Source organism: Formica exsecta, unplaced genomic scaffold (assembly GCF_003651465.1).
Source record: "Formica exsecta isolate Colony F162 unplaced genomic scaffold, ASM365146v1 scaffold227, whole genome shotgun sequence".
NCBI lineage: Eukaryota > Metazoa > Arthropoda > Insecta > Hymenoptera > Formicidae > Formica > Formica exsecta.
Window position 1 is genome coordinate 5,802 of NW_021849565.1, and position 9,208 is coordinate 15,009.

Sequence of the window (9,208 nt, forward strand, 5' to 3'; positions counted from 1 at the left end):
AAAAAAAAAAATAAAGTCGATGGAAAATCACTGGAAAGTCTTTTGCCTCGATCTTCCAGGCATCGATTCTTGAGAATATATCAACGAATTCAATGAAACTTTAACAATACAGAGATTTGCTTTCTGCAAATGTTTACGTTTTGATTGCAACAGTATTTTTATATCATGCAAATAATATCTGCAACATTAAAATATATAATAGGTCGAACAATTTCTACATGAATATTGTTTGATGTTTAAAATCATTTTATAATATAATAATAATATTAATTGTTGAACCATTTGCGTGATTTCGATTGTTGAGGAAATATAAAATGAAATATGATTGCAACTATAAATATAAATATCCATATAATATATTATATAACATGTAATAATTTTATAATTCTTATTCTATCAACGAGAGAATGAGAAAGAGGAGAGATGATTATTATATTACCTCGTAAGAAATTGTCTAATAGGATATTTTCGAAAGATTCACGCGGCAAATGTTGATGAATGTTCATTAATCTCGCGTTCAAGTCGCATTCCTCATTAATTTGCATCGCGAAGCGTCATCATACAATCGATATATGCACATAGTACGAAAAGCTCGCTATCCAAGTGACGGCATATGCATGTATATATGCATGCGCTCGCTAGTTACGTGCATATGCGCAACGCTGCATACGGGGTCATTGTCCGCACGTGTTCTATTCCCATCACTAATACATTCGCTGACAACGAACGGCAAAGCATGCTTGAGGGTGAAACGGAATTTTTCGCAAATTTGTAAGAAACAAGATAGAAGTTTGCAAAAAATCGCTCAAGATCTAAATATACTCGCGTTTATTTTATTTTATTTATATTTTATTTGTTATTTTATTTCATTATTTCGTTAATCTCGAAATCATGACATTCTCGCAAAAATGCAAGAAAGAGCAATAAAATTTAAAAAAATACCCCTTGTCATTTATTTAACAAGTTATGAAATTCTGCATTTCCATGAAATTGTAATAAATATTATTTATTTTTTATATAATGAAATATATTTCGATAAACAATTATTCTCTTGTAATTAAAAAAATAGTATATAACCTGTTTTATTTATTTATTAGTTCTAATTAATTCAAAACATTGCAATTTCCATAAATCAAACTACTTTCATTGAACAATCACTCGATAATAACTGTTTTTTTTTTTATTGATTAATACTTATTTATAAATCATAAAGATATTTTTGTGAGCGAAGAATTAAATAAAAAGGACATCTTGATCAAGTACATTTGATATATCTATTAATTAATTATATATAATAATAAACTGTCGATAAGTTAATTAATGAAATCGATGATTCAGAAATCTAGTAAAGCGATTCTCGCCAAAATTAGGAATAAAGAGAGAACGTAAAAAGCGATAAAACTCTGGAAAATATTACGTAACGCAAAAGCGTTGCTGCGTAGATTCCCAGAATGACGAGGGGAGTAAAGTCACTATTCCATTCATGGGATTCGTTGGCTTTAATGGGGTCTCGAGGACGAATAGGGAGGGCTGGAATCCCTTTCTGTCGAAAAGGATCTGAAGTTGAAGGTCACGCATCCCCTCGCGAAAATTACGCAGTTTGAACGCAATCGATGTCGCACGTTGCACGAAGGTTTAGGCTCAAAAAATGTATGTCTTAAATCGCCTAAAACGCCATAAAGTTATTCGCAACGAATGACAAAGCAAAATTTTAATGAGCTTTATTTAAAAACCGTCTGGTTTTTATATCATGTCAGTTTAATTGATTGATAAGAAAATTTTATAAATCAATAAAAAATTATAAAAAGGGTTTGTCAGCTTTAAATTTGACAACAAATTTACAGTTCAATAAAAAAAAAACATGACTTTTACGAGAGAGAGAGAGAGACGCTTTATCTATGTCTATTTATATAAATTTAATCATCAAAATATAAGTAAGTTGTGAACTGTTTAAATGAATAAATAATTAAATATATTTATCAATTAATTAAATCGTATGTTTCTCGAATAAACGAAATATTATATGATTAGGTGATCAAGAGAGCTAGTATGTGGATTAATTCCCCGAAGCACGATTTAATCTTAAATATAATTAAATTTCACGCATAATTTTAATCGAAGAATAGATATGGAAAATCTAGAAATGCCGAAACAAGAATCTCAGGAGAATCTATTTTTTTGAGATTTTTGCAAAAATAATATTTTATTTATTATATATAAACAGAAAGGGAAAGTTACTTTTATCTTTAAAATATAATATTTAGCTTCTCCTGCTCTATACATATTTATACAAAGTAATCGCGTATGTATGTAGAAATATTTCAAACATAAATTACAAGATATTATCGAAAATATACTTTGAAACGTAAATATATTCATTATTTGTAGGAATAATTGGACAGAAATAAAGAACGATAAATATAAAAAGAATGCTCATACAAACGCGAAATACTATAATTTCAAATATTTATATCATGTACGTATTCTCGAAATTGTGATGACGATTGTGAACTCGATGCGCATTTCGATCTCCCCCATTAGTGCATTGGGGGGTGGGGAGGGGGGAGAGGTTAAGATAGACGCCGTGTCTCGAGATATCCCTACATATCCCGTCACGGAGATGGTGCGCAATAACCATCATTCCATTGCCCATCCATCCCCTCGCATGCCCTTTTCGCCCATTCCGCAATGAGGAGGTGCTTACATTATGCATTTCCATCGGACGAACTCGTGTCGCTGTTTACTCACATACGCGCGTTGTATAATCGTCAACAAACCCTCTCTCTTTCTCTCTCTCTCTCTCTCTCTCTCTCTCTCTCTGTATAACAACCCTCCGCGACCAGCCGCCGTTTCCTCCCCTCCCTTTTCTCGGTTCTCGTCCTCAATCCCTTCTAGGCTCGCTTAGATCCTCGATCTCTCTCTCGTTCTCCCCCTTCGTCTGTCCTCCTCCAGCTCGCGATTCACGTGACCAGGACAGTCTATTGATTCCTCGAGGGTAGTGCATGCGCCCTCGTGTACGCGATCTCTGCTGTCAAGGGGGTTTGTATACGATGGAGGGGATAAGTTTGGAGGAAGGTCCAATGGAGGGGATGCTGGCGACGGGGAAAACGAAAAGAGAGAAGGGTGGTCGGGGAATATATACGATATCGAGAAAAAGATGGAGAAAAACAAGGAGAGAAAAAGAGAGAGAGAGGGAAAAGAAAGACGGAGATAGGATGGAAATTGTATGTCGTTTTCTAATGTTTTTATATATTTTTATGGTGATGGCACACATTTTTATATAGGAGACTGAAATAGATAGTGTCGGGATTAAAGCGAGAATTGAGAGTGTAAAAAAATGAGTGATACTACAGTTTAAATATGTATGTATTGTGTAAGCTGTTTTGCCTAAAGTATCGTAAATATCTCATATTTCATTGTTTCATTTAAATATTATTTTATATTATGTTATTTTATATAGAAGAAAGTTGATTATTTGTGTACTAATTAGGTTGGAGATCTCCGTATTAATAGCGAAACTAATCATCATTAGAATTTTAAAAATTTCTTTCGCCGAATATAACATCTAATGATAAAACTATCGCAATTGAATAAGAGTATTTCGCCGGTTTTTTTGCATCACATCTATGCTTAATTATCAGTATCCAAAATTTATATTACTGATTAAATTATTGTTTTAAATGTAGAAATAGCGTACGCTAATTTAGTTGACGAACTAATTTGTCTATTTTGGAATTTCTTTGACGCAAATATCAAAAGCTTTCAAACTTATGTATGCATCAATTTATTGTTGCTATTATCTTATCATTTTTTTGATTCTGCGATTCTTGATCAATTATAAATATATTAATTAAATCAATTATAATATATTCCATTCTCTTTAAAGCTTTTTAATGTCGATTTTAATTTTGCGATCCTGAACCAATTTCCGTTTCGCTCTCTCTTTTTCTTTCTCTTTCTCTCTTTTTCTCTCTCTCTCTCTCTTTTTCCAAATTTCCTGATATTTGTAACGTGTTAAAAAGAACCCATCCAGAGACTACGAATTTGAAGAATCCAGAAAATTCGGTCGGACTCGTTCAGGAGCCGACGCGAAATTCGAGAGTTCCCTCAATTCCCGTTGTCGGCCGGGGGAGGCGGCGTGTTCGGGCGCTAGTGAGGCGGTCAGGGGTTGCGAAGCGGAGGGTCGCGAAGAGAAGGGTTGCGAGGAGGAGGGCGGTGATGAAGGACGACAGACGGAGAGAGAGGGCTTACCGAGTATCGCGGCGGAGACTCAGTCTCACTTGTGTGGCGTCTGTGTCGCGATCAGCCTCTTCTTTTTACCGTCAATCGTCATGACTTCTTTCGTCTCGCATATCATCAGGTACGATCGACATTGACATAACTCGCGCGTTGACATCCGCCGCGAGTGTATCTCCGTCGAAACGCGTTCTCGATTCGGCGCTGCTCCGCGAATCACTTTATGTATCTCGTATCATCCGTCGTTTAAAATTAATTGTGTTATAGAGTGTCCCAATAGGAAAGATCGATATTTTGATGGATGATCGGTCGTGTTTCGCAAATAAGAAAAGATTTCTGTGAACGAATTTGCGATTGAATGTTGCGGAATTTTTAGAAATTTATAAGTTTGAGGAATGTATTGTTTCTATAACTATATATATATATATGTGTGTGTGTGTGTGTGTGTATATAAAATGGTGAGTTCAAAACCGTAAATAGTAAACGGTGCCACGTTTTTATTTCTTTTTTTTATTATTCACAGTGCTTATGTATTTTCAAACATTGCTATCAAACTGTTTGGAAAATATTACTCTCGAAACTATTGACTTTTTTTTATGGGATACCTTATATTCGTGAAAATTGTAAGCACACACTTTATCATTAAATTTGTTAATTTTTATATTTTGAAAGATCTATATTTCGAAATTAATCTACAAAATTCTTCGAATAAATTAGATTTTCTTGCAGAGCAATATTCTCAGTGTTTCTACGCAATTCCTGTTTACTGCGTCGATCGAATGTCGCAGCGTTTCGTTAAATTATCAGCATTAGAGTTAGCTTTAATCACAATTAATGATTTTTTCGCTGTCGATTGTGAATTATTTAATATTAGTTTGCATAAATGCAATTTCGGCGGAAATTAACTCAACCTTATTAACGTTAAAGTGTGAATAACAATTCGATATCGATAACTGCGCAAAACGTCGGAATTGATGTCAAGTGCAGAAAAACTACTTTAGTTATGCAAACTATGCAGATTTAAAATTGGATTAACTGCATTTAGCACATTCTTCTGCATTTTTGTGCTATGTTGACGATATTACGCATCGAACTGTGCATAATATATGTATAAGCAAGCTGTAAGGTTATAACATATATAGTGCATATATAGAAAGCTATAATCTATAAAAACTATTCTTCTATTTTATAAAAACTATTTTTTTTTCTAGAAATAAAATTCAGATATATTGAATTACATATAATTTAAATAAATCTAATTTCTCTAAATAAAATCCGAAATTTTTTTATGAATGCACCGTAATTAGATCTTGATAATCGAATTATCAGATGGCATCGCGCATATTTGTGATTGAATCAAAAATAAACCAATCCGGATATCCGTATATCCTTGAGATCGAGAAGGAAGAAGAAACACATGCACATTATTATCGTGTTGCGTAGTTTGGCAAAACGAGCTAAATATAACGCGCGAGTGAAATTAGTCGCGGATAATTATGTCGGTGTATTGAAATTACGTTTCATAGTACTATAAGTAACCTCGATATAACGTCTATTAACCCCGAGTCGCATAAGGACTGTAGGATATCGTCTAGAGTCTAGAGAGATAGATATCAAGTCTCTCAGTATACTTTATTTAACGTGAAAGAGAACGAAATTATATCAGAGATTAATTTTTTTATGCACAAAAAAATTGCATTAAAAAATGTGCAAACGCGTGACAACGGACACGTTCTCGACGTTTTGTCAGAATTCGGTTTCTTTCCAATGGTTACATAAAAACGTGCGGTTGTTGCTAAGCGCAACGCGCTTTCCTGCACCCTCCACCGAGGCGCAGGTGCAAGGGTCGAGGCACAATGAACTATAAAAACGAGATATGAGGATATAAGATATAAAAAGAGCGCGGAGAAAAAAATAGAAATATTAAATATATAAAAGCTTCAAACAGAAATAAAATAAAAGATAGCATAATATATTATACGAGAGATATCCGGAATATTAAAATGCAACGTGTCTATAATTAGCAAAATAAATCTGCTTAAAAGATTTCTCTCCATTTTCCGTACTTTACACAAGGTTTACTTTAACATTTTATTTCCGACATTTGCAAAATTTGCTTGAAATGCTTATTACTTGTTAAGTTCTTTTTTCTTTTTTTTTTTATAATTTGCAAGATTTGCTTCATAAAGTGACTCTTGATAAATCATTCCAGCTCTGAATTATAATATGTTATATACAAAACAATATATATAAGTCTCTTATGTCTATATAAGCTCTTTCTTTAATACATATTTTACTTCTTACTTTTCGCATCTCACATTATTCTGGTATTTTCCGTAAAGAAATAAAGACGAGGGATATTATATTTATAATACTACCGTCTTTCAGAACAGAAATGCGTGGGCTGCGTCCAGTAATGCATCGCGATGTTTCGTGAACAGGTGCCTTTCGTTTGATCGTCATTAGATGGTAGATCGGCGGGCTTTTCCGTTGTACGAAATTAAACGCTCATTCCATTTACCCTCACGGGAAATATCGATCGCAGACACTGCACGAACGCTGCACCGCCGAGTCGCACGCACGATATTCTGCGACGAGCGAATCGATTGGCCGCGAGCGAATCTTTCCATTGCACTAATTATAAGTGCATTAGGTCAGTGTTCTCGAGCGGGTCTCGAGAATGAACGTTTTCATTATTTATCGACGAAACTTGTATATTAATTATGAAATTATGAAAATACACAGGACTAATATTTTTCGATAAATATTAATTTTTATTTAAAAGAATAACGGATTTATTTGGAAAATACCGGAGCATCTCAGATTTCAACGTCTTAAAGTAAAGTATGCTAAAAATTAAATTTTATTTTCTCAAATTTTTTTACTTTAAATTAATTGCGAGTCAATCTCTACGTTCTTTTCATATTTACTGATTTAGCGCTTTCTGCGGTTCTTTGACTGTGCAACTTGATTATTTGCAGAGACGTTATTTATTTTTGCTGCGGTTTATTTGTCTTGTCTTGTTTGTCAAAGATATTTGATTATTAACGTAAGCGTAGATATAAACTATCACATTTTGCTAACTCTATACTACTTACGGATACGAGTGCAGTATCGCTGAATTAAGTGAAAAATTATATAAACGCGTTTTACGGATTTCTTCATCGGACAATGCAGTTCAATGTATAGAGGCATAGAACGTTGACGTAACCCTTTTTGACGAAGAGTGACGTAATCCTTTTTGTGTTTTCGTATCTCTCCTGCACTTCATGAACGCTTTGTATATCACATGCCGATTATATAAAATTCGCGGGCAATTTATAAATTGCGGGATTCTGTCAATATTTGTTGTTTTAAAAAATGAATTTTGAATATTATTCAAATGGGCCATTAAACGGTTCAGTAACATTGTTGAAGCCATCGAGTATGTGCTGCACGTAATGCAATATTATATACCGTTTTGTGTGTAACACAATTCAAAATGCTAAATGGTTTAAGGGGGCATACCGTTTGAAATCTCGAAAAATAAATACATTTTTTTTTAGATTTTTTTGCAGCGCTACGACTTGACAAAAATTTTTAATTTTCTTGCAATATTAATATAATATTATTAACTACTTAAATAAAAATTTTGAGCTTAAAAAGAAATTTTTTTTTTAAAGTTATGCGGATATTTACAGATTTATGTTTTCATACACGGTGTGCATGAAAATTCGGGCTACGTTCGACGGATTGACTTCAAATTTTACATGCGAGTTTCTAATAAGATCCCGCATCTGCCAACGAAGCCTTTTTTGAATCCGATTCCCTATTTTTTTGTTATAAAAAAAAGATGGACTTTTTTTCAACACGCCGCCATTTTTTTTATTTTTTGAAATTTTGAAAAAACGCTTGGATAGCTATTACAATGTTTAATAAGAAAAAAACTTGGATTTTTTATTTTAGATATAATCTACGAACGTTTTCATGCACACCGTGCAGTCACCTAAAATTTGTAGGACTTCCGCGAATATTCCCATAACTTTAAAAAAAAATTTTCTTTAGGCTGAAAATTTTTATTTAGTTAGTTAATAATATTGTATTAATATCGTAAAAAAATTAAAAATTTTTATCAAGTCGTTGCGCTGCAAAAGAAATTTAGAAAATGTACTTATTTTTCGAGGTTTCAAATGGGTATGCCCCCTTAAATTCGTGAAAAAATCAAGCGGATTACGCGAGTTTCATTCTCACTTGACTCAAACTCTGTAAAATGTGTCGTATTTCAGCATTGCAGAAAAAGAAATCAGAGACTATGTCGTAATATGAGTGGTTTATTTCGAGAGTCAAGTAAATTAATCTTTCCGAAAATCTTGATAAAAGAAGATGAATTATAGATTAGCCTTTGAAGTAGTTATGAATGATTTAATTTAAAAATACAGTAATTCAAAGTTTCGAGAAAAGTTTGTTAAGAACCTTTCAGACTTAATTTTTCTTTTAAATGTTTAATATCATAATGTGTGTATAATACACATTGTTATACTTTAATAATAATAAAATAATAATTTTAATTATAATAATAATTTATTTTCTTATATTTTTTGTAAATTATATGGCTTAAGTTAACAGTGTATTTTAATAAAATTGGAATGATATTAGATATAAACATTTTTTTCGTATTTAACTTTATTTACATCAAGAGTTGAAATTTTGCAAATTAAATCTGTATGGCATAACTCGCTGTATTTCGCGAAATCAGAAACAAGTGGTGTATTAAAGAGCGCATACAGTTATCAGGCTACTACAATGACAAGTGTTGCAAATAGACAAATGATAGACATTATTTAATGGATTAAATTCGAGAATAAGCGTTAATTAATTCATAGCTGTCGCATGTATCGCCAAACCTGATAACCACGATTAATTATATACTCTTCTGTTGTAAAATACATTAACGTCGACTCATCGTCGTGTAATGTCTTTAAAAAATCTATAT

General features: G+C 32.7%; 1 protein-coding gene across 2 annotated transcripts in view; it reads left to right on the top strand.

The window, feature by feature from the left end:
- Positions 1-9,208, top strand: part of LOC115235561 (protein FAM13A) — a 61,957-nt gene that overhangs the window by 1,845 nt on the left and 50,904 nt on the right. The window contains exon 1 of one of the 2 annotated variants that reach the window (XM_029807438.1): positions 4,218-4,360. The exons of the other annotated variant lie outside the window; for it this stretch is intronic. The gene's annotated coding sequence lies outside the window, so the exon portion shown is untranslated. Of the gene's footprint in view, positions 1-4,217; positions 4,361-9,208 lie in introns of those variants that run through there. 2 annotated transcript variants of the gene reach the window in all.